The sequence below is a fragment of the Corapipo altera genome, unplaced genomic scaffold (genome assembly GCF_003945725.1).
Source record: "Corapipo altera isolate COAL_440 unplaced genomic scaffold, ASM394572v1 308, whole genome shotgun sequence".
Classification (NCBI taxonomy): Eukaryota; Metazoa; Chordata; class Aves; order Passeriformes; family Pipridae; genus Corapipo; species Corapipo altera.
Window position 1 is genome coordinate 310,400 of NW_020884925.1, and position 24,479 is coordinate 334,878.

Sequence of the window (24,479 nt, forward strand, 5' to 3'; positions counted from 1 at the left end):
CCGGGACCCGCCCGCCTGCCCCGCCCGGGGCCGCCCCCGGCCGCCGCCGCCGCCAATCCCGGCCCGGCCCGGCCCGGCCCCCCCGGGGCCGCGGGGAGTTTTTTTTGTTGTTGGGCTCGAGTTATTTTAATTATTTTTTTTCCCCCTCCTTTCCACGAAAAACTGTCTCAACTTTGATGAACTTTCTGGTTTCGACTTTCTTAAAGGGCCCGCCGGTCTCTGCGCTCGCGGCGGGGCCAGGCCGCTCCTCCCGGCCATCCCCGGGTCGGGGGGATGTGGCTGAGCCCCGCGGGGGTCCGAAAGCCCCGAGGCGGCATCTTTGTGACACCCCGATGAGAGCTCCGAGCCCCATGAACAGCAGCCCTGGGAGCTCAGGATGGGGGTCCTGGTAACTCCAGGACAGCAGCTCTGAGCTCCCGGGTAGTAGCCCCAAAGCCCCCCCATAGCAGCCCCCGTACCCTGGGGACAGCAGCCCAGTTTCTTCTGCCAGGGCAGCCCCACATCCATCCCCACAGACATCGGTGGGTGCCCAGAGCAGAACCCTGTTCTTAGGCTTGGGAGGAGGAGCAGGATTCAGGCATAGAATCATGGAATCTCAGAATGGTTTTGGCTGGAAGGTACCTTAAAGATCACCTCATTCCAATCCCCAGCCATGAGCAGGGACACCTTCCACTATGACAGGTTGCTCCAAGTCCCATTTAACTTGACCTTGAACACTTCCAAGGATGGGGCAGTCACAGCTTTTCTGGGCAACCTATGCCAGGGCCTCACCATCCTCACTATCCATCTCCAACCAGCCTTATCCTAAAGGACAGCCCATGGTCGGGTAATGAGCAGAAAATAGAATACATGGGCCCATTCCTGCACTCTGCATCCCCCCCCTTGGTCCCTGTGTGAGGCAAAGGTGTAAAACTGTAAGAGTTTGGGGTCAACCTATGAAGTGGCAGATGTTCAGGGATCTGAGCCCTGTTATCTTAACCAGCATTGCTTATACCCAGTCCTTGCTGCTTCCCCAGCACCGAGGACAGGTGAAAGTGAGGGGAAGTGTCAGCCCTGCCCTGCCCAAGGGGTCCCACAGTCCCCTGAGCTGCAAAAGAGATGAGTGCTCCCTGTCCTCTTCTGGCCCTGGCACTGAATGTCGCTTCAAAATCCTGGCTCTGTGATCATTTCCTTCCAGCAGGAGCTCAGGGATATAATTTTGCTCATGCGCATGTTGTGAAGAGGTGTGAGCCTCTCTGGGGACAACCACAGACAATTTCCCCACCACACCTGGGTCCACTGCCCTGTTCAAGCCCCAGCCTCTGATTCCATTCACCACCTGGTTACAAAGAGGCTCCCTATGAAAATGTAACCCTATAAACTCAGCTGTCCCCATGCACAAGCATTGTCCAGCACAACCTGTGGTGCTCTGCGGCCAGTGCCAGAGAGACAATGCAAGGAACACCATCGCCAAGGTGGTGCCCACAGTCAAGTGCTTGTTGGGGGCGAGTGGTTCCATTCCAAGAGGTGTGTTGGAGGAGAGGAAACATCCTCCTGGGAGCACTGGCTTTATGTTTCCTTGCTTTCGAGGTTAAGGCTTTCAGCAGTAGCAGCTGTTTGCACGCAGCAGGGCGGGTTTGTGTACGGAGTCCTCACACAGACAGCGGCAAAGCCAGCGCTTCTTTTTCCAAGGCTTTGTAACAAGCTGCTAAACCAGAGATCCCTGCCAGGACCTGCACAAGGGGAGAAAACCCCCACTCTTTAACTAAAAAACTGCACTTTATTTATTTAAAATGTTGTCCTACAGAGTGGTCTTTTGGAGGACTTCACACGCCAGCCCTGTACACAACAGTGAGAACCCCTCAGTTCATCCACAGAGCTCGGCATGGACAGATCTGCAGCAGAGCAAGGGCTTTCCCTGATCCTCAGGGTTGCTGTGCTTCCCCATAACTTCATCCCCAGCGTAAGGTTGCACAGGAGTAACTCCCAGGAAGAGCATTGCCTGCCATGCCACAGAGACTCCAAGTGAACCTGCCCTGATGAAGACCAGGAATATTTGCTTCCTGTGCTAATTAAGCAAAACCCAGCATAACCTTGCAGCTCTTTCTCTGTGTTTAGGTTTGGTGTTTTACTTTCTACAGACTCTGAGTCCAGAGCCTGCGGCCAGAGAAGGAAGGCAAAAACGGGTGGACTTCAGAAGCAGCAGCGGGTTTTCATCAGACTCCCAAGGAAGCCACACTGCACACACATGTAGGGGAGACGTGCTGCTTCTTCCACAGCAGGAAAAGCCCAGCCACAAGCAGAAGAGCTGCTGCGTCCATCCCACTGGAGTGATGATGGTGGGTCCACCACATCACTGCTGCACTGATGGCCACAAGCTGTGGTTTATTCTATAGGCAAGTTCATCCCACTGGGCTAGAAGAGCAGCATCCTCCTTGCATGCTCACCCCTCAGAGCTGTGTGTGGTGTCAGCATCCCTACGTCCCAGCATCTTGTGGCTTATCATCCCTTTGATGTCCCAATAAATATCACACCCAGGCAGACTCTCCCCTCCCAAAGTGCTGAGGCACAGCCACATGTGCTTCAGCACATGGAGCCCTTGATGGTCCAACCAGCTGTGTGGGGAGATACTCCTGCCCCTGGGAACCCAAAGGGGTGGACACGTGAAGCAGTCACTGCTACCAGCTTGTACAGGTGAGCCAGTCCACCAGAAATGGTGATGTCTCTGCAGAGGTTTTGGCTGACAATTCCCTCCACTTCCACATGGAAATGCTCAGCTTTAAGTGTGCAATCAGAGGCCACACCAGCTGAACCAGTGCAGAACCAAGCAACACCCTGGTTTGACCTTGCTTACCCATGTCTCACAGTGATGTATTTTTACACCAACACTTTTTCCCCTGAGGCCCCTTCCACATCTGGCTCTGCAGTCTGGCCAAGATTTGCACCACAGCCTTGTCCTTGCCATAATACATCCATGGAGATGTGCTGGTTAGAAGAGCAGAGGTAATGCTGTGATGCATCCACCTCTCCCACAGCAATTCCACAACAGGGTGGACAAGCTGGCAATGAACCCTGTGACATTGTCCCACACAAAGGAGCTCCAACCGTGCAGTCCTGCCTGCAAACAATGGGAACTACAGTGCCTCACCAAGGAAAAGGAGTGAGGTGCTCACAACCAGCAAGCAGGTGTTAGAAAGGGGTAACAAAGTACTTGGGATAGAAACAGATTGGAATCAGCTGAGAAATTGAGGTAGGACTTGAAATGACAACCAGCTGTGGACAATCTTGTGTTTTCACAGTTTCTCAGCTTTACATTTTCTCACTCTTCAACAAGCAGGTGACCAGCTCACCAGTTAACCAGTTAAGGTGATAACAGAGGGTCATCTCTCTCCAGCTGGGCTCCTGCATTTGCTGCCCACTCTGCTGCCTGTGCTCCCAGGCCTCATTCATCCACATGTAAAGAGGCCATGAATTTCATTTCGGGGATCATGGTAGTTGTCATAGGGGATACCTTGGGCCTCTGTTTCTCCTGAGCCCACTGCAGGTGGTGCCACACACTTTGGATGAGGTGCTGGATAGCTTTTACTGTTTCTCACTACTTATCTGGGACAACAGCTGAGCACTGGCACTTGTCCTAGGGCATAGAGAACACTCCCATGCCACTTCCAGCGTTTCTGAGGTGTGGGGAAGGAAAGGGAGAAATTCCTCTGCTTGCCACTGGTGCCAACTTTTCTTCCCCCTGTCCTTGCCCAGGAGGCCCCACATCTCCCTGGCCTGTGCCAGCCAGCACTGCTCTGCTGCTCTCCTCCATCCTCCATCCATTCCAGCTGCCCTTGTCTCATGCCCTTTGTCTTTCTGGTTAATTATACTGGACTGGGATTTGTAACACTGGCTGGGAAGAGGCCACCAACCATGGGATATGGAGGAACCCTGATTTCCAAGCAAGCAGTGAGACCAGCCAACCTCATTGTCATTGCTGAGACCACTGATGGGCATGTGCAAGCTGGGTGCTGGTGTCACTGAAGACTCTTCAAGGACCTCGGGTGAGTTTTCAGAGACCTCTCCAGCCACAAGCAGGTGAAAGCTTTAGGGCTGAGGTGCTGTTTTTGGTATGGATTGTCGTCCAAACATCTGTAGACTTGTTGTAGTGATGGTGGGAAGAGACCTTGGGAGTCTCCCATCCAACATCCTGCAGGACTGTCACCAGCACCAGGTCAGGTTGGTCCTTCCTTGAAAACGCCTAAGGATGGAGCAACCCCACCTCTCCAAGTGTCCATCCCAAGGCTGCACCATCCAGCAGGGAAGGAGTCTTCCCTAACACCCAACCCAACCTTCCCAAGCCACCACGTCTGGCTGTTGCCTCACGTAACATCATCTGCCACTATCAAGGGAAGTGTAGCTGCACCATCTTTGTAACTACACCTCTAGGAGATGTAACCTGTGAGGAGACCCCCTTTCAACCTCTTTTTGGCCAGAATAACCCAGCCCAGCTCTTTGCTGACCTCTCACCAGCCACTTCAGTGCTTCCCCACCTCCCAGTCCACATCTCTGCCCAGTGCAGAACCTGCCCAGCCATTTCTCCTGACCCCACAGCCTCCTTTGGTGCATCAGTCCCCAAACAGCAGGGATGGCACTTGGCCAAGGCCAGGCTGAAGAGCAGCTCCCAACCCCTTCCATGGATTTGGTCCTTCTGTTGGTCAAATGCCACGTGGCTACACCAGCAAAGGACAGAGGGTGAAATTCATGGCAGGAAAATTAGTACCTGGGACGACTGACATTTGAGTACCGAATGACAGGATGCAAATAGCCCCATCCTGGGAACTGTGCAGGACTTTGGGTGGCCCAGTGGGTGCAGGGCAGAGAAGCAGTGGAATTACAGGGCTCATCCAACATCACATGCCTGGAGTAGCTGCTTTGAGGACGGCAGTGAGTGCTTTCAAACTTTAATTCCTTTCCGTACATCACCGCTCGTCTTCTCCAGCTCTGCCTTCCCCCAGGAGGACGAGCTGAAGTTAAGTGAGAGAGACAAGGGCTCGGAGGTGTGCGCAATGTTTGCTCAGACGCATCGGATCACTGCAAAGCTGCTTTTATGGGCATTTTGGAGCGGCTTCTGGCAGCGCCGCCAGAGCCGAGCTCTGCGGACGCTCGCTGAGCCCCATGACGTGAACCCACCGAGTGGGCTCCCGACCAAAAACGGGTGAGGAGAGCTTATGTTTAGACAATTTGAATAAAAAGATAGCGCCAAACAGAAAAGCCTGTTTGGAGCCAGGAGCGGGAACAATAAACCCAAACGCTTTCTCTGATGGGTTGCAGATGCAGCAGTGCCGGCGATCTCCCAGTGGAAAAAGCACGGCTGCATGGAGGGATTTGCCACTTAGTCACCTAGGAAATGAAGACAGGACCTTAGCCTGCCCCAAAACTCGTAGTTTTTTTGTCTAGAAGATGAAATACAGAGAAGAAAAAAGGCAGTGCTCCTCTTCGCTTGTGCAGCACTGAAACAATGCACTGTTACCTCTTTAGTTTCATAATTAATGTGTCACTTGCACTGTCTGGGCATATTAATTATGAGGGAATGAACCAGGGGAAATCCTTTATAGAGAATTTGTTAATTAAAGGCCCCAGAGCCAGCCCAGCCCCATAGGGTGGCCACAAGCCTGTCTCCTGCACTCATCCTGCACTGAGCTGTTGTGCACAGGGCATTCACAGCTGGACTTCTCCAAGTGCAGGGTGCGAGCTGTCTCAGCTCCAGGTCCAGGAGATGTGCCCAGGCCTAACAGACATGGTGGAGCATTGAGGCTGTCCCTCCATGTCCATCCTCTGCAGTTTCCTCCTCCACCATTCAGTCAGGAGAGCAGCTGAAGCCACCACCACAGTACTCTCAGGGGCCAAAATTCTTGCCATAGTGCAGCTGGACTTCACCAACAACCTTGTCCACAGAGGAGCTGGGAGCTGCCCAGGTTCCTGTGGTCCCATACCAGCCATAACAGAGGGATTTTTTAGTTGGATCCATCCCACCTCACCGGAGCTACGGTAGGAGCTGATCACTGGAAAAAGCTCTTGGCTCTGCAGAGGAAGGCTCCTCCCAGCCCCACTATCGCTGCCTCCATCAGGAGCAGCTCTGCTCAGGGCCTGGCACTCAGCACTAACAGAGTGGCACCGATGGTCTCCAGACCTGCCCCAGGAGCAGGGAGGAGGCACAGCACAATGTGGCAAGTCCTGCTGGGCCACATCCTGCCCCTTCACTCCTCTGTGGTTGTTTGATTCAGGTTTTGATCAGATGCTCAGTGAGAACATCAGCTTCAATGCCTACAGGAGTGGCTGGAGCAGCAGGGACAGAATGTGGCTTGACTCAGGGCACTGAGAGACATTCAGTGTCATTGGTGTCCCGAGCCCTTGTGTGTGGTCCTACAACTAGGACCTGGCCAAGGCCCCTCTGGGTGTCAGCAAATCCAGGTTTGGATCCCTCAGCCAGGTGCTACCGAGTGGAGGAGCCATGTCCCAACCTGCTCACCAGAGCCACCTCTGCCCATTAACATGGTCTCTACAGACCTCATCCTCAGCTAAATTATTTTCATACTTAAGTAACAGGCATTATGGATCACATGGAGGGCAGAAACGCTCCCAAACTTTGCCATTAATCATCTGGACAGTCAAGAAGGAGGTGGGGGGCAGCTTTGAGCTGTGCTATGTGATAGTCCCCTGCTCACCACCAAAGGCACTATTCGAACTCCCCAGGGAAAGGCGTCCCATTTTCACCAAGGTTATTAATGTCCAGCCCCTCTGCACACTGGAGACCTTGTCAAACAAAACAAAAGGACGTGTTGTGGAGGAATCCTTGGCAACACGACCAACATACACATGACCTCCCGACTTGGAAAACAGATTGTCAAAAACCCAAGTGAGCAATCCCGCCACACGCAGCACAGCTCAGCTCCCCTGCCGCCCTTGCCGCCGGTGACGACCTAGGATGCACCACAGTTCCCAAAGCCTGCTGGAGCAAGCCAGGGAGCAAGAGGGGACATGTGGGACGAGCCTGGATGTGGCACTTTCTCTGTGGAAGCCACATGCTTGGAAAAGCCCCGTATCAGCTCATTTGTCGTGTCCTTCCCCAGGACACCTCCCATGGGTTCCCCTCAGGCAGCACATCTACCCTGGGGTATGTGCCCATGGGTGACTTCCAGGGTAGGGAAGAAGTCTCCTGAAGCTTCCTTCCTCATTCCAGCTGTTCTCCAGGCACTGAGCAATGCAGAGGGCAGTCTGGGACATCTCTATTTTCAGAGTCTGCAGGATACTGCCCAGCATGGGGGAGATCCCAGCATGGATGTGGCATGGAGGAGACTTCCTGCTGACTCTAGCCTCCCATCTCCTCTGGCCAAGCAGGATCCATGCCCTCCTCCTGAAGATGACACTTCCCAGCAAAGGCTGTTCCTCACTCATGTGGATAATGACAGGGATTAGCAAGTCAGGGGAGGATGAGAGATAAACAAAGGGTCGCCTTGCAAGAGGCTGCTCCATCCATCCTGCTTGTCTTTCAATGAAGAAAAGGCAGAGGGCAGTTCCAGGGCAGGCCAGGGATGGCAGTGCAGCTCCACCATCACTCCTGCCCTCCTGTATGGGGGGTACAAAAGCCAACACACCACAGCAGCACCCTCCCAGTGCCATCCCCACACGAGGGATGCTCAGCACAGCCAAGGTTCCTGCACCACCTGTGAGGTCTTTGAGGGATCCTTTGCTTGGCCAGAGCCCAGGATTCCCCAGAGGCACAGTTAGTGGCCCATTCCCATCCCCAAGGCGCCCCAGGTCTCAGCCCTTGGAGTTTCCAGCCTTGGCAGCAAACCAACGCAATACATCTTCCCAATTCTCAAACCCAGCAAGTCCAGACTTGCTTAAACTGGGTTGTTTCGATAAATTGGTATATGTTGGACACCCAGAACGAAAGATTCAGCTCATGATGAAAGTTTGGCAAAGCCCTAAAAACCACAGAATACAAAGAGTGTTATCATGGGAAGCACTGGTCCTCGGGACAAGCTATAATTACTTCTGTTCTGCTTTGACCACAGGGCATAAACACTGAGGACCAACAGCACAAGGGCCCATTTTCCAGAGCTGATCCCTTCAGCTGATGGGGCAAGCTTTGTTGCAAAATGCCTATGTCCCTGTGAGCGACACACTGGGCTCACACCTGCAGTCCAGTTATTTCCCCCAAAACCTTTGTGAAACACCCACTGCATCACTGACCATTGCCAGCTCAAACTTCCCTGGAAAAATTCATTTTCACTCAGGGAATACAGCCTGGAAAATTCCAGCCTTGCTGGGGAATGACAAGTGAGGGGCTGTGATGGAAACTATTTTGCAACCTTAATTATTTTACCCCAAAGGCCGGCAGCCCATAATCGCATTAGTCTCCTTGGGAACGCCTGCCCCACCAGAGCCCCTCTTGCCCTCTTATCACTCCCCCCAGGCCCCGAGAAGAGCTCCTGGGGAAGCTCAGGGGCCTGGTGAGCCCCCCGTGCACGGCCTGCCAGGCAGATCCCGGGAATGCCTGATTTATAGTGTTATGCCTCATTCTGTTTACGCCAGGCGAGTTATTTAAAATGAGGAGAGCGAGAGGAGCCCGGGTTTTGTTTAAAAGTCCGTCGAGGAGATTTGCCTTAAATAGTCAAGAGCTGAGGTTGCAGGGGAGGCCGCCCGGCAGCGCGGACCTCCGGGGTGGGAGCAGAGCTGGCACCCACGGGGGGAGCTGGCTGGCTGCAGGAGAGGTGGCAGGAGCCTCCCGTTTAACCCTGGGGAGTTAAACCATTCTGCAGAATTGCTCGCAGCCCTGGTTTTTTGTTGCCTGTGGCACCAGAGACACAGTTCACCTCCACACATGAAACAGTGTCAAAGGAGCAGCAGCACTGGTCCTGCAGGCCAGTGTTCACTCTGAACCCTAATGATGGCAATCCAAAAAGCTGCTCCACGGCCAGAATTGGTGCACCCCCCTAAAAGAAGCCGTGCGCAGCCTGGCACAGCCCCAGCTCGGAACCCCCCTAGCGGCCCCCATCAGCCCTCGAGGCCTCCTCCTCCTCCTCAGGGGCAAGGCTCAACGTGAGGCCATGCTGGTGGAAGGGCCTCCCTCAGGGGCTGACACAAGCTTGGTTTGCTCGGTGCTGAGCACAAATCTGATTGCTCTCTATAAATACATCCGGGGTCAACACCAGACACAGGGAAGAGCTATTTAAACTCAAGGGGGATGCTGGCAAAAACAAAAGGCTATATATAAACTTTCCATGAGCAATGCCAGGATAGAAGGAAGGTTTTAACTCCTGGAGCAGAGAGGTGAAGAAAGAGCCCCCCAAGGAGTGGGGTGAGGCAGTGAGATGGAGTCAGACATGTTTCTGTGTGTCCCCAGGGTTGGCAATACCAGTTTCCCTCCATCGCCCGTCCCCAAGAACAGTAAAACCAGCTGAGGGGGCAGCAACTGGCCTTGGCACTGCAGCGAGAGCTCCCAACCCCAACCCAGGCAGGACAGCAAGGGGCAAGAATCTCTTCAGATATTTTTTCATTTTCTTGACTTATTTGGTCAAAACTGCTGATGAATTAATCAGAATAATGAGTAACTTGGGTGCCTCGAAGCACTCAGCAGTAAGGGTCAACTGCTGAAAGGCTGAGCTGCTGTGCCAAGCCTGGCACCCTTTGCTATTCCCCACATCACTGCTAATGCCTCTGTCCCTCATAATCCCTGTTCCTCTTGCTCATCCCTGCATCCCACAGTCCTGCACCCACTGTTAGCACATGCATCACCTGCTAATCCCTAATCCTGGCAACCTGGCCCATCCCTGAACCTCGCTGATCCCTGGACCCCAAGGAGCCCTGCTGTCTGCTCACAGTGTCCCTGTTGAATTCACCTGCCAGAACTTTGAACTGTGCTCATGGAAACAGCATGGGGAAGAAACACAATGTTTGGGAGGTGTTATGGAGACAGCGAGGAGGAGGAGGAGAAGGGGCAGCATGGTGGGGCAGGTTGGTGTCACAGCCCCAGCAAGCAGGCAGGCTTGTGGGGACACCAACCTGCCTTTTTTGGAGCTTATCTCAGAGAGATCTGAGCCCAGGACGTCACCAGCCCGAGCAGAACCATTTGCAGGGAGGAGGATGAAATATTCAGAGAGGTTTAGAGCAATTCGGTGTCTCCAGCGGAGCACACTGATGAATATTTCAGAGGAACGGGCACCCGAAGGAGGGCTGGGAGCTGGCTGAGCACTCCACCAAACAGCCACCCTGTCCCTGCAGTGGCATGCACTGGCAGGGATGCTGCCAGGGATCAACTGGAAGCAGCTTGTTGGGTCAGCCACTGAGGAGGATACCTCTTCTGCAGGTGTCCCATGTCTTCCCACTCTGCTGGTGATAGCAGTGAGGGCTCACTCCCATGCACATATCCACCACGGCCATCCATCAGCTATCCTGTGACACTGCAAAGGAGCTTCCTGGCAAGAGCCAAGGCAGACTCCATCTTCCCAGTTCCTCCCAGCTCACCTCCATCTCGCTCATCCCCTCCAAGCAGCGTGGTCTCTGTGTTCTCACACTGTCACCCACGTGTTGGGCTCACTGTAGGGGGAAGGTGACAATGGTTGGTACAGAGGACATTCATGCTGTCATGGAAAACCCCTCTGTCTGCACCAGCTCACATGATCTGGTCCTTTGCAGGCAGTAAGAGGAGGGATCTGACCACTTGGACAGTGAAGTGTGGACTCAAGCATGAGGCCCATAAACACTTCTCACCCTAAATTAAAGCAGAGATGCCCACATCTGCCATGCTCCCAAATCCCCGAAGCCACAGACCTACCAGCACTGGTATTGCAACAACCAGGACAGTGTGGGGAGTCACGTCCTGAGCAAAAAGTTCAGGTCTGAGCTGAGAAAGCCTCTGGGGCAGAGAAAAGGCTACAGGGTTTGGGATGCACCACTCAGGGATGCATGGGGACCCTGCTGTCCCCAGTCCAACACGGAGCTGCAAGTCACCACTCGACATGTGCCCTCTTGGCTACCAGCACAGTCAGCACGGGGCAGGACCTCAGCATGCTGGGAAGGGGCTTTAATTTCTGCTACATCCCCTGGGAATGGCAGCAGTGGGTCTGGGAGCTGGCAGAGCAGGGATGTGGCTGGCTGAGGGAAACTTTGGGGTAGCAGGAGGGAAGGCTGTCGGCACTGCTGCCACTGCTGCCACAGACGGCCCAGCTGGCGCTGGGGCCACATTCCCCAGGGACAGATAAAAGCTACCGTAAAAGGGGAGACCTGTCACTGGGCTGGCCTGGCTTCTCTCAGCACAGCAGGGAGAGCAGAGCACCACTCAGAGAGCAGTGCCGGGAGCTGAGGGCCACCTTATCGGCAGCGTGCCATGGCCCCAGCACCCAGGGATTGCTGAGCGATGCTGGAGAAGGCACTGACCCACCAGGCACCTCCAAGCTGCCTTGGCCCTGTCCCCTCTGTGATGGAAACCTGCAGCTGTATGCCTGTCTGGAGCTGTCACATCCCATCAGGCTCCACTGGCCACAGAGCCCCCCGGTCTGCACACTGTCCTCCCACCCCAGCAGCCGTTAGGTGGGAAGTCAGGATGGCTTCTGGGCAAGTCCAGGGTTTCCAGGGTACAGCCTGCCCCTGGCTCCCTCCATCACCTTCACACAACCAGGGGAGGGGGAGCTCAGGCTAAGGGCAGGCAGAAGAGAGCAGCCCCCTTCAAAAGAGCAAGAAACGAGACCCTCAGCACTGCCAGCGCAGAGCAGGGGCCCGGCTCCGGCAGGAGCTGCGGGGGGGCTGCTGACTGCAGCAGCTTCTGCTTACGATGGGCAAAACGCTCAAGATCCATGAGCAGGAAGAAGCTCTTTTGGAGTGAACTGCAAAATATTGTCTTTGCACAGCTAAACTCCCCCGCCCGCGTCTTCTCCTTGAAGCCTCAGCAGCTCTCAGGGAGAAGGTTCCTTCCTGCTCACCCCTCCACGAAGGGCAGTTTCCCTCCCCGCAGTCAATTAGTGAGCCGGGGTCGGGGGTCAAGGGGCTTCCTGAGTTCACAGTGCTGATCCCTAGACCTCTGCTGAGTGGAGCCAGCATCAAGTGGCACATACGGGGCAGCCCCCATGGTCATCCTGGGACACCCTGGGGACAATCAAGTTGTGTGTGTCCTCCGAGGTCTCCAAATTTCCCTCTTCATCAACAACCGCCAGGTCCCCTCTGTGCCTGGCTCTCTGCTCCATTCCTCCCCAGACCTGACAGCCTCCAGCTGCCAGCCCGGCCCCCACGCATCTCTCCGCAGAGCCATCACGGCTTCATCCCACCACTGGCAGGTTTGCAGGGCCGGAGGAGGAGCTCCAACCCTGTCTCCGCACCGCCACACTAACACAGGCAGCCCCGCTCCGTGCCAGCCCCATCGCCAGCCCCCCACAGCCACCTCCCTCTCCTTCGTGGGCCGTGCTGCGGCGGGCTGGTGGCCACTATCAAATATTGATGGAACTGCGTGGTAAATAAGCATTATGAATTTATGACTTGCTGAATTAAACAGGCCCCGGCTCGGGCCGGCTGCCGTTCAGCGAGGCGGAAGGAACAGCGGTGTTGCTGGCACATGAGCAGCAAAAGCTCAGCCCCACAGCCGACCACGTTCAAACCCAAGCCCAGGTTTCAGGAATACCCAGAGCCCTACAGCCCCAGGGAGCTTGCACCAAGGCTCCTTCTCCTCCTGCAAATCTCTCACTGCCCTCTGAATTTCAGCTCTTCCCAAGGCAGCTGACAGTGCAAACTTCCCCCTCCACGGAGCTGCAGTACCTCGGAGCAGAGAGAAGGGAGTGAATCAAGCCTTGGATTCACCAGTTTAAACAATAGCGAGTCCAGTGCTACGGTTACGTGACTAACCAGGTTAATTAATAACATGGCGACGGGAAAGAAGCACAAAGTGAGTCTGCTCGGCACAAAGGGGCTGGCAGAAACCCACCTGTGAAAACCTCAGGCATCAGGAAGGAAAGATGCCTGGCTCTCTTGGAAGAGTCTGGTTTGCCACAGCTGATCCAACATGCTGAGTGCAAGGTGAACCACAGAATTCCAGAATGGTTTGGGTTGGAAGGGACTTTAAAGTCCATCTCATTCTAACCCTCTGCCATGGGCAGGGACACCTTCCACTAGATCAGGTTGCTCAGATCCCCATCCAACCTGGCCTTGAACGCTTCCAGGGACGGGGAAGCGTGAGAGGGAGGCACAGCTTGACATCCAAGTCTGGCTGCCTTTCTGGAAGATGTTTGTGTGTCCTTGTGAATATCTTCAGGAGAAAGGAGATGAAGGGACAGGATGGTGGGAAAAGAGATGGCATAAGCACTGCAGCAGCAAGACATCACCTGACCTGGGCCAGGGAGGTAAATGCCAAAGGAAAATCCAGGTGATGAATGGGATTTCTGTGACTGACACGAAAGGGAGCCCAGGAAAACATAAAAGCAGTGAGAAAGGCTCCCTGCCAGCACCATTTCCCAAGGGAGCAGCATGCAGGGCTGCTCCTGTGTGAGGATCACAGAATGGTTTGGGTTGGAAGGGATCGCAAAGATCATCTTGCTCCACCTCTCTGCCATGGGCAGGGACACCTTCCACGAGACCAGGTCATTCCAAGCTCCATCCAGCCTGGCCTTGGATCAAGTCCAGGGATGGAAACATTGCCCATGCAAATACAGCCCTTCACAGCTCCCTCCCACACTGCAGGTTGGCCACTCAGTTAGGCCTGGGATGTTGCTGGTACCGTGGCCCCTGTGAGGTGGCAGCATGGTGTCACCAAGCCTAGATGGTCCCCCTCCTCAGCAGATGGGACCCCCACCGTCACTGTTAACAAAGCAAATTACCTCCTCAGGGTCCCGTTGGTGTGCCAGGCTGGGGCTGGCTCCTGGAACTGGGCACATCCTCCTCCAAGGAGAAGCACCGCCAGGCCCTGGCAGGACATCACAAAGCCATCATCTGGGAATTTCAAAGTACCCTGCACTTGGGTGACCTGCTTCCCAAATCAGCCCTGGATGATTTGTCTGCTCCAAGCTCCTTTTCCTCGAGCAAAAACTGACCCACCAAGGAGGACTGGCAAGGGGTTAGGCTGGCTGGGGCTGCACAGGTCAATGCTCCCCACTTCCCACCCCATCTTCCTGTCCCCATGGGGTATCCAGGGCTTTACCACCTGATGGCAGCAGGAGCCACAGCCACCCCTGGCACGCTCGGCTCATCGCACAGCAGGCAGAGCCAGCTGGGCTCTTTCAGCACCACTAAATTTATCCCTGAAGACCCTCTCCTTGGTACAATCAGTTCCCATCACCGGGTGATGCTTCGCTCCCACCCCCGCAGTTCCCCCACTGACCCCCCTTCCTCCTCCACCAGGACAGGACGTTCCCACGTGGTCACACATGAGCCGGCTGGGCTGGGAGCGGCCGCATTCACACGGGACAGCAGCAGGGCTGGACCCCCTGAGGATGCTCCAGTCTGGCCGCCCCCAGCCCCTTGTTACCAGGAAAGAGCCTGTGGGCTTCAGCCCAGCCCGAGGGGGGACCTTGCTGTGCCCACCACAAGCCAAACCCTTGGACCACCATCAGCTCTTCTCCCCAGCCAGGCCAGGTATCTCAAGCTGAGAATGGGTCCGGTGGGTCTGAGCCCTGTTCACACCAAGAAAAGGGGAAAACCAAACATGGGATAAGCCCTCTCCACAGGAAGCCCAGCAGGGTCCCGGCATCACCTCACACTCCCCCTGCACCAGCACCACAGAGGTTTTGAGGTGCCAAGGAGGGGTAGTGACCATGACAAATGCCATGGTATATGTTCATGTGACAGACCTGGGGATGACTGTGTGAGCTTAAGCCACATCGTTCCCTCCCCACTGATGACAGCTGGGAGAGGCCAGACGATGAGCAGATTCCAGCTCCCTTGCTGGATCCACACCCAGAGAAGCCCAGGGAGCTTGAACACTAATTTATTGAGCTTCCGAGGCCACATAAAAAGTTTATTCCTGCATGGCTACACTATTAAAATCAGAGATATTGCTGACCGTGCATTTGTCCAGCAAAGAGTGTCCCGAGAGCTCGAAATCCCGGCCGGCACGTTAACAGGATGCAATGCTTGGGGTTCCTCCTACTGGAAAGCGCAGCTGGAGCTCGGGAGAAAAACGCTCGTTGTGAAAGAGTGACCCCAACCGTCGCGATGGAAGGAAACTTCTGCTGGAGAGCTCAGCTGGGAACCTCTGCTGGGAAGCTCTGCTGCCGCTCAGCCCTGCGACGCCAGACGGCGAGAGCTGAAATCTGCGGGGCAAAGTGTGAAACCACTGCGGGGAGACACGAGACAGGAACAAAAGTTACAGGGTATCGCAGGGAACTCAGCTCCGTGTCCTCCAGCAGCAGTTCTTTGGGGGGGGGGAGGAGGGGGAGTGAAGGAGGCTTCTGAGAACCTGGTTTGGCATGAAAACATTGGAAAATACATTTGAGCCCCCAAGATCCAGGTGTTAGGAGGTGGGATTTAAATGCATCAAGCTCTCTGTTTTCACTGCCAGCAGCACTGAGACATGGTGCTGTTCCTGGCATCCTCTTCCCAGGACCAGGAACCCCCCTGCAAGACCACAGGAAGATCATGCAGGAGTTGATATAAACCTCATAAAATAGAGGAAAATGCAGTGACTAGTGGGAATGTAGGGGACAGAGGACCAAGTTACTACTTTTTCACCATCACCAATAGAAATTTCTACATAATAACTCTGTCTGAATCTTGCCTTTGCCTCCCCACTCTGTTGCTACTCCTTTTGGCTTCAAAGCAATCCCAGACTCCTGTCCCAAATAAACCACAATCCCCACATGCATCCAGCCCCACTGCAAGAGACTGAGCTGGAAATGCAAGGAGCAAACAGCTGGAAGATGGTGACTGAGCTAAATATCCCATAAAACCCCCACAGGGCCGTTGGTGAAAGTGGGCCAAGTAAGGCTGCACTCAGGGACAAGGATAGGGCACTGCTGCGCTCACATTCCCGTGGCTCTTCCGGCAGGATGATGGCCCCAGCAAGTCTTGGGAGAGATTTGGAGGACAAGGAACTCCAAAACACAGCCCTTTTGGATCAACTGAAAGGAAAACTTGGCAAATAGTTTTAAAAATGCTTCAAAAAAAAATGCTGTCAGAGCTAAAAGTGACACTTTAATAATTCCCTAGCTCTCAGAGGTTTCAGTGTTCCAAGGAAGCTCCTCACTCAATAAAAAGGAAGAAAATGCTAAAAGTCACATGAGGCATTTCAGCTGGTCCGTATAACCTGCCCCCCTGCCCGGCTTCCGTCAGCACCTGGAGACGGGGGGTACAGTGGGGCAGTGATGGCTGGGGAGGGAACGGGGTGAAGGGAGTGCTGGGCACCCCCACTTTGGGGGGCGGTGGCAGGAACATGGTGTCGCTTGGCGAGGGGCCACGTGCCTGAGTAGGTGACACACGTACCCCGTGTACCCTGCACACCCCGTGTACCCTGCACCGCATGTACCCTGCGTACCCCATGTCCCCAGCCCCTCGCGGCGTTCCAGAGGAGCAGAGGCAGCGTGCCGGGGCGAGGCGCTTGGCTCTCACAGAGGCTCAGCCTCCTGTCCTCGGGCCGGTTCCCATGACCCGCTGCACTTCCTGCGGCTGGATGGCTCCGGGACGTGGTGGCGGAAGCGCTGCGATCCCGGTGGAAGGAGAGGCCAAGAGCCAGCCCAGCCTGGGAACAGCCTCCGTGCGGAGTTCCCCACGGCCGTGACACCCAGGGTGGGATCTGCTCACGGCCAGGAACTGCTGTGCCTCTTCCAACAGGTCTGTGGATGTCTCAGGAGAGCAGCTTTCGGGACACTCAGTCCCGAGGGATTTCGGCTCCGTGTCCAGCACAAGTCTGTGCCCCGAGCAGAGCTGTTACACAACAGTTTGTAAAACGACCAGGGTTGGCTCCAGCCAAAACTCACGTCCCCTCACTCCTGAAGGGCCGGCTGAGGGGGGCACTCTGTCAGTGCTGCCAGCCTTGCACTGGTTCCCATCCCTTCTTCCAGAGCTGTGCAGGAGGAGGCAGGAAGCAGGGGGGCTTCCTGGTCAGGGTCAGCCCTTGCACACTGGGCACCAGAGCTCTCAGGTACGTTCCACACCATTCATCACACACACAACCGAGGTAGAGTTATTCAAAACCTCAAATCCAAAGGATCCAAGTGCCAGCCTCCCTTCGAGAGGCTTCACAAGTCCCTTCCTCAGGACATCCTACCAGCTACTATGGTCTTCAGTGAGGTTTCCAACAGGTGTAGCATCTTTATCCATGCCCCAAACCCATAGGTGAGATCCAACATCATGTACACCCAGCTTCTGGTGCTTAATTTTGGAATGCCCTCCATGCAGGCGGCTCAGGAAGCTTTTTATCAGTGTTACAGAGCACTACAGATGGCAGCTCATAGATCCCTGACTCTGCTGTTTGATGAGCATGTTCTCAAGTTTCTTCTTGCAAATCATTTAGACCTTCCCTGAGCTTGAGATCACTTGAAGGCTGAAACTAGAGCCCAAGGAACAGGAGACTCCCCCTGCACATAATGACAACAGTGTTCCAGACCAGCTTGTTTGGGTATCTTGAAGGAGAGAGGTCTCTGGAAATCTGTTTAGCCATGGGGTCTTGAAGACAAAGGCATTTAGTTTCCCAGGGACTCCTCTTGGTGGGCGAAGCACCAGGACGAATCCAGCTGGAATCACCTGCAACACAAAGGTGTTTCTGTTCCAAAAGGAGGCCCTTTTCCTGTCCCCCCCTTGTTTCTTTCCTCTCTCCATTCTTTGTACAAAGCTGTGTTCGAATAACACTTCCTCTATTCTATAGATTTGAAACAGGAAAGGATTGTAAGTTTATATCAAAGGAAGGAATTTAGCATATTGTAAATAATGCATCATTTGGAAAAGTATCTGTTAGATCACAAAGCACAAATTCAAGGAGACAAGCACCTACATGCAAAGACATTAATGATAAAACTACCCAGAGGACAATTTTAACAGTATTTGGATAATATAAAGGGTTAGCAGTGCCCTGGCTTGTGGTGAACACGCTGCAGCTGCTGACAAAAGCCAGGAGCCACGTGTGGGCTCCCAGGCCACAGCAGGGCAGGCAGCTCTGCGGAAAAATTTTCTTCCATCAGCCCTTTGCCTCTGTTCACAAATGATCTGGAGGGTGAACATCCATCCAGCCTCTGCAGGGAGCCCCCAGCATTTTCACTGAGCCTGCAAATTCCTGCAGGGCCGCGAAAACTGGAACTTTATGAATCCAGCTGCACCGGAACGGAAACACGCCCAGCAGACGCTTCACACGCCCAGAGAGCCCCGGGAGAGAAGAATCCAAGCACACAGGTTTGGGGTTTTTGCAGCCAGTGCGTCCTCAAGCCCCCTTGGCAAAGTCCATGTGACATGGAAGGGGACAGAATCAGGATGAGGTTCTAGAAATATGTGGATCCCAGACCTGGACTGAATGCTCACTGGAGTGATCCAGTGCAGTGAAACAGGCCCAGACACATTATCATGGGAGGGTAGAATTGAGAAAAACAAAATTATTAAAGCAAAAGGAGGGAGGTGTTTTGCCCGGACAGGTCCTCAAGCTCCTCAGCTCTTTGTTTCCAACGGCTGCACCGCCAGCACAGGAAGTGTCAGCAGACAAGAGCTCAGCAGTCGGGGGCGAATCCTTGGCCTGAACCACTGGTGCTGCTGTGCAGCATCCCTGAGACTGGCCACAAACCCCTTTGGAGGACAGGACCAACCCCCTGGTGTCGGACCCAGAAGACCTACTCCTAGGCTCAGTCTGCTTAAAGCTGTGATGTGAAAATGAGGGGAGAGCCAGACTGACAAGGGGAGAGCCAGGCTTACGGTGCTGCTGGTGTCACCTCACCAGGGCAGAGCTTTGGGACAGCACTTTAAGGACTTCAGATTTTCAGATTTGGGACTTCCAAGATTTCCTATTTTATGGTACAACCCTAGGTTAAGACAAATGACACAAAACAAGCTCCTCCAAGACAGTTCTGAGTTCTTGCCACGTGAAATTTTTAAGAAGCCTCATTCAGGTACCACAAAATGTTCTGGGCAGGTGCAACACTTTAATTTTCCAATGGCCTTTGCAGTGTGCAGTCACTGGTGGTCTTAAAAACGCAGCTCCAAGAGGCCTTTTGGATTTTTGGCTGGAGTAGCAGTGGCTCCCAACATCACTGACACACCACTCAGCCTTTTCCACAAGCCATCTCCATTCATAGGAGCATATCCCAAAGCACCAAAACCAGACAGCAAACCAGCTTCTGCCAAGTCCCGCTGTGCAGAGGCAGCACACAGGCCCCATTCTGGTCAAGTTCAGGCAGCTCCATCAGAAACACCCCCAGCTCCATCCATCCCACCTTCCCACAGCATCTACAAGCAGCCAAGATAAGACCTATTTTTCTCCAGGGATAAGCAGTGGAGCTGCTGTTCCCAGCTAACACGTGGGTAACTGCAGAGAAGTGAACAACGCCTGGTATGGAATGAACAGGGAGCAGGGATGTGCCAGGAAAGATGAGCTCATTGTAAAAATAATTGAAAGAGCTTTTAAAAAAATCAATAGAAAGTCCTGGCTGCATTCAGATGTGCAAAATCCAGCAGCAAGGCAAATCCCCACCACCCGAGGCCTTTCCTGTATGCTCCTTTTCACCAATTTGTCCTTGATTTTTCCCCTTTTTGTCTCTGTGCCACCCGCCATTGCTGCACTGAGTACCCTGGAGTGTGTCCTACTCGACGAGCAGCCAAGGAAAAGAGCTTGAGGCACAGAGCAGCAGGGATGACGCAGAGGAGCTACAGGCAGTGGAAGGGAATCACACAAGTATTACTTTTGGCTGAGGAAGAGGTGACCTCTGGAGTGAACCCTGGCTCCTGCAGGTGCTCCTTGCTGCCAGCTCGGCTGACACAGGCCGGAGCTGGGAGCCACATGTCTCAAACTCACACCTACACATTCCCGGGAAAGCTGTAGGCCATGGATTACTTTTTCCATCACACCCCATTCCATCACACCCCATTCCTTGGTTCTGTTGTGTCAGATCACCGTGGGTGGAGGGATTGCCTTTTCCCAGTGTTTGCCGGTAAAAACCCTGCTGGCCTCTCCAGAGCAACTCATCCCAACACTGGTGCTTGAAGGGACAGCCAGGGACTCTCCCTGGCATGTTTTCTGCAGTGGCAGATCCCAGCAGAGCCCTCTCCAAAGGTGTTGGCACTGGCACACAGCACCCTCCAGGAGCACGGAGCTCATCAGTGACACAAGTCCATGACAGACCCTCTCATCACATCACCAGCTCATCCCCCTGACACCATCCAGCTCCTCAGCCCATCCAACACCCCCAGATTCATGCCACAGGGGAACACCTTCCCTTGGTGCCGACACACATCCCATTGGCATAAGGAGGGGCGACACCTCCTCATGGCACAGCAGAGGGAATTCATCCCTTGCCATGATTTCTATGTTCTGCCCATTCCCTGGTTCCGGGCCTTGGAACACGCCAGTTATCACAGCGTTCTGAAACAAGACGTTCCCTGACCTGCTTTTCCCTCATCACTAATTCACACCGAGCAGGTTTCAGCTCAGCTCATGCATGAACTCCACGCTGGCACCGCTTAATGGCTAAAGAACGAATTCTGACAAAGCTCATTAAAAAAGCAAGCCACTGATGTCAGCAACGTGCCTTCAGTCTGACCCCCAGCTCCAGGCAGGTCTGCCAAGGAATCAACTCATCCTGTTGGAAATATAAAGGGAGAGCAGAAAACTATTGGCATGGCCTGGAAGGAACCTCGTTTGTTGTTACAGATGTGAAGCAGATCAAAGACACGAGTGAGTGACACCAACCAATTCAACTGCTCAAACAATTAAAATCCACCTTGGAGATGGGCACTCAAGACACAGTTCCAGCCACACAGATGGGCCAGCTTTAGGGAATTTATCCACAGCTCACCTCAAAACACAGGGAGCCAAAATCCCAGGAAAACTCCTGGTACTGCTGAGGCTATAACAGACACAGACATGTCAGCACAGGAAGACAGAGCTGGCAGCAGGGCTGGGAGGACTGAGGTATGAAAACAAAATTCCTTGGCAGTGTTCATTTTTGTTTTTCCCTTAGGAAAACAAGATCCTCACGTCAAAAAAAAAAAAAAATAGAAAAGAGCAGTCACAGAAGGGGGATGAAAAGGTGCTGACGAAAACATAATTCCATCCCTGGATACATGTCCAGCCCTAGAAAGTTCTGAATGACACATTTCTAATGATGTTTTTAAATAACTACAGGGTATTAATTACATTTAAAGCTACCAACCCTTTTCCCTCTTTGTCTGGAAACCTCTGGAAGTGTGTTCCATTAGGCAACACTTCTTAGCACAGCCAGCTATGCAGCGCTGCTGCAGGTACCGAGAAACTGTGTCAGCAATGCGTGGTACCCACCACACACCCCCCCAACCTCCACTCCCACAAGGAGGGCACAGCCGAGGGACAAGTGTGTAGTAATCCCTGGGGAACAGGCACAGGGAAGGGCTGCATCCTGCTGCTTCCCTGGTACAACCCCCCCCTGCAGCGCTGTAGTTTCCCTTATCTGAGCGACTTTATTATGGCGAGGTCAGCAAGAGCCCCTGTGACTGCACGGCCATGGAGCTGTCGAGCGGGTGAACCCGCTCCAGGAGCTTCCTCACTAACAGGGAGACTGCAAAGAAGAGCACGGAGTGAATGTTGGAGGGACAGCCATCCCACAGGGACCCCACTTGCCTCTGTAGCCCCAAATACCTGGGCAGTGTCTCTGCTGTCAGCCCCGTGCGCAACAAGGCTGTGACTGAGTGATCAACTTCCCGTCACCTTAGCCTTGCCTCTCTCCCACCTAAGAGCTTCCATCCCAACATCAGGCACTTCTGAGAGGCTGGAGCCACCTGCCCAGCCTCAGCCCACAAGTGTCACCAGCTCCAGGATCCATGAGTGTCACCAGCTCCAGGCACAGAGGAGTTCTGGGTCTCCATTCCCCAGCTGGGGAAAAACCTATCAGTTCTCTCCGTAGTTTGTCCCAATGGGCAGTATTTTTAAGAGCTACATAGTCCACAGTTAGCCACAATAATTAATGAGGATAATTAAGGAGATGCTCAACTAGTGTTTGCAAGCCTCTAAAACAGAGAGGTTGCAGATGTCTTGTGTTCTACACCTAGAATTTGGGATAATCAATCCCAAAACCTGGCAAAGCTATTCAGAGGTGTGCGTTCTTCATCAGACTGGCTGCGCCAAAAAGAAACTGTCCAAAAATGTGGCACAACAGCATTTCTCACTGCCAAAGTCCTGGGCAGGGCAGTAAAACCAAAGGAGAATCCCCAGCAGAGGTGGGAATGAAGCAGTGCAGGGCCTTGTAGGGCAGGGAAAGGGAGAGTCAGGAGTGCTGTGGGCAGTGTTGCCACTGCCAGTACCAATGGAGAGGACAGGCAGGACCTCAGAGACCAAGTGAGGTGGGGTTTTTTCTGTGAAATACTTGCCTGCCCAGGGGCTGGGGGGTTCAGGAGCAGCACGGAACTACCACAGTCCAGCCGTGCCCAGAATATCCCACAGCAGCTTCATGCAGGGAATGGCCTTGCATGGCCAAGAAAGGCAAAAAAAGGAGCCCACTGGCCTCTGCCAGCAGCAGCACCACATGAACAGTGACACCACAGCCCAGCTGTCAGGCCCAGCCTCGTGTGATGGCTCTGCCACCTCAAAACTGCGGCGTAAGGGCACATCTTGATTCTGGAACCCCAGGCAGGGCAGGAACGATGCAGGATTCTCTGTGTTTCCTCCTCTGTGCCTGGGGGACATTGAAGCACAGAGCAAGTGACATGATGGGCTTGGCACCCAGACAGGGGTTACCAGCGATGCCCCTGTGGCTTCCAGCCCCATGGCTACCAGGACACCTCTCAGAGTACCCACCACCCACCCCAAAAGGGGCTCATGGGCACAGACACCCAAACCAGCAGCACCTCAGCAAAGTGTTTGAGAGCCATGAGCAGCACCAGAGACCTCGTGCTTCGCACACTCTCCTCCTCAGCACAGATGGGGACACAGAGTGACACGCAATAAAAAACACAAACCCTTCCCGGGGGGATACAAAAATAATACCACGAACATTCCAGCTTCCCGAACAACAATCGCCTGAGAAGCCGGCACTGTGGGAAAGTCTCAGCTTGCTTTTCCTGGGCATTATAAATAGAACCACGGCTGCAAGCAGGGCTGGAAATGCGAAGGAAGGGGGGAAAAGCCATTTAATGGGCTCTGTTTGAACTCGGGCCCTGGCTGGTGTCCAGCTCTCTGCAGAACAGCTGGTCCCTTCCTGCCGAGTGAAGGGCAGCGCTGGGAACCGGGAAGCCCAGGCCCAGGGCTGCCTGTGGGATCCCAGGGTCCATGAACCCACCAGGGCATTGCACTCCAGGCTGCTGCAGGTGCCACTCAGGAGCTCTGGCATGGGGCAGGGCTGAGGTTGCCCACGTGTGAGACCAGGTGGGTCAGTGTGAGGTTTTCCAGGACTTCAGCCCTCGGGGCTGGCATCCACAGGGTCTCCAGAGTTTCTCTTCCAAAGGGCTTCCCAATCCCTGACCCTATGTGAAGGCTCAGCACCCACCAAGCCCTGCAGGACTGAACCTCACAGTTTCCTCACTCTGCCTGGTTCTCCAGGAGCCTCACCTTTGGCTGTGTGACTGCTGCTGCCTTTCCCTTATGGATACACTGCTCACCAAGAGTCCCTGCAGAGCCCTGCCATGGGCAGCTCCACATCATGTTATCCATGTATTCATTCCTTACTCCAGCTCCTACTCATCCAGATTATGAGTTTTTGGCATCCCAGGTCACATTTAAGCACCAGCTCCATACTTTAAGCAGGATATAGAATGGAATGGGTTGAGCTGGGAGACCTTAAAGCTCATCTCATTCCAATCCCCTGCCATGAGTAGGGACACCTTCCACTAGACCAGATTGCTCCAAAGCCCGTCCAGCCTGGTCTTGAACATCTCCTAGGATGGGGCAGCTACACGTCTGTGGGAAACGTGGGCAAGGGCTCACCACCCTCACAGGGAAGGATCTCCCTGCCCAATCTCTCACCTCAGCACCAGTGTGGCACCACCAACACTCGGCTGTTCGTTCCTCGGCCCTGATGCTCCCAAACCTCTTCTACCATAACCTCGGCTCCAGTTCCCACCTGGGGCCTTGTCACTTCCCACAGCCCAGGCAACCGGCCCTGCTCCCACCCCTGGGTTTGCTGCCAGCCCTGGGGCCTAGGGACTACGTGAGACCTGCCCCATAGGGGGGGCTGAGGGAGCCGGGATGCTGAAGGGAGAACCGGGTCCCTGAGGAGAACCGGGATTCTGAGGGGAGAACCTGGAGCCTCGGGCGCGCGACCCTCGCCTCCTCGGGGTACGCGCGAGGCGCGCGCGCGCGGGGGGGCGGTGACATCACCGGCGGGTGGGCGTGGCCGGGGCGCGCGCCTTTGTTTGGGGCGGTGGGTTTCCAG

General features: G+C 54.3%; 1 protein-coding gene across 3 annotated transcripts in view; it reads right to left on the minus strand.

The window, feature by feature from the left end:
- ZNF609 (zinc finger protein 609) overlaps positions 1-24,479 on the minus strand; it is a 101,134-nt gene that overhangs the window by 12,745 nt on the left and 63,910 nt on the right. Inside the window, exons 9-10 of one of the 3 annotated variants that reach the window (XR_003530086.1) lie at positions 15,008-15,280; positions 10,367-10,563 (exon numbers count right to left, since the gene is read on the minus strand). The gene's annotated coding sequence lies outside the window, so the exon portion shown is untranslated. Of the gene's footprint in view, positions 1-10,366; positions 10,564-14,916; positions 15,281-24,479 lie in introns of those variants that run through there. The other 2 variants (XR_003530087.1, XM_027657885.1) reach the window with 2 other exon arrangements.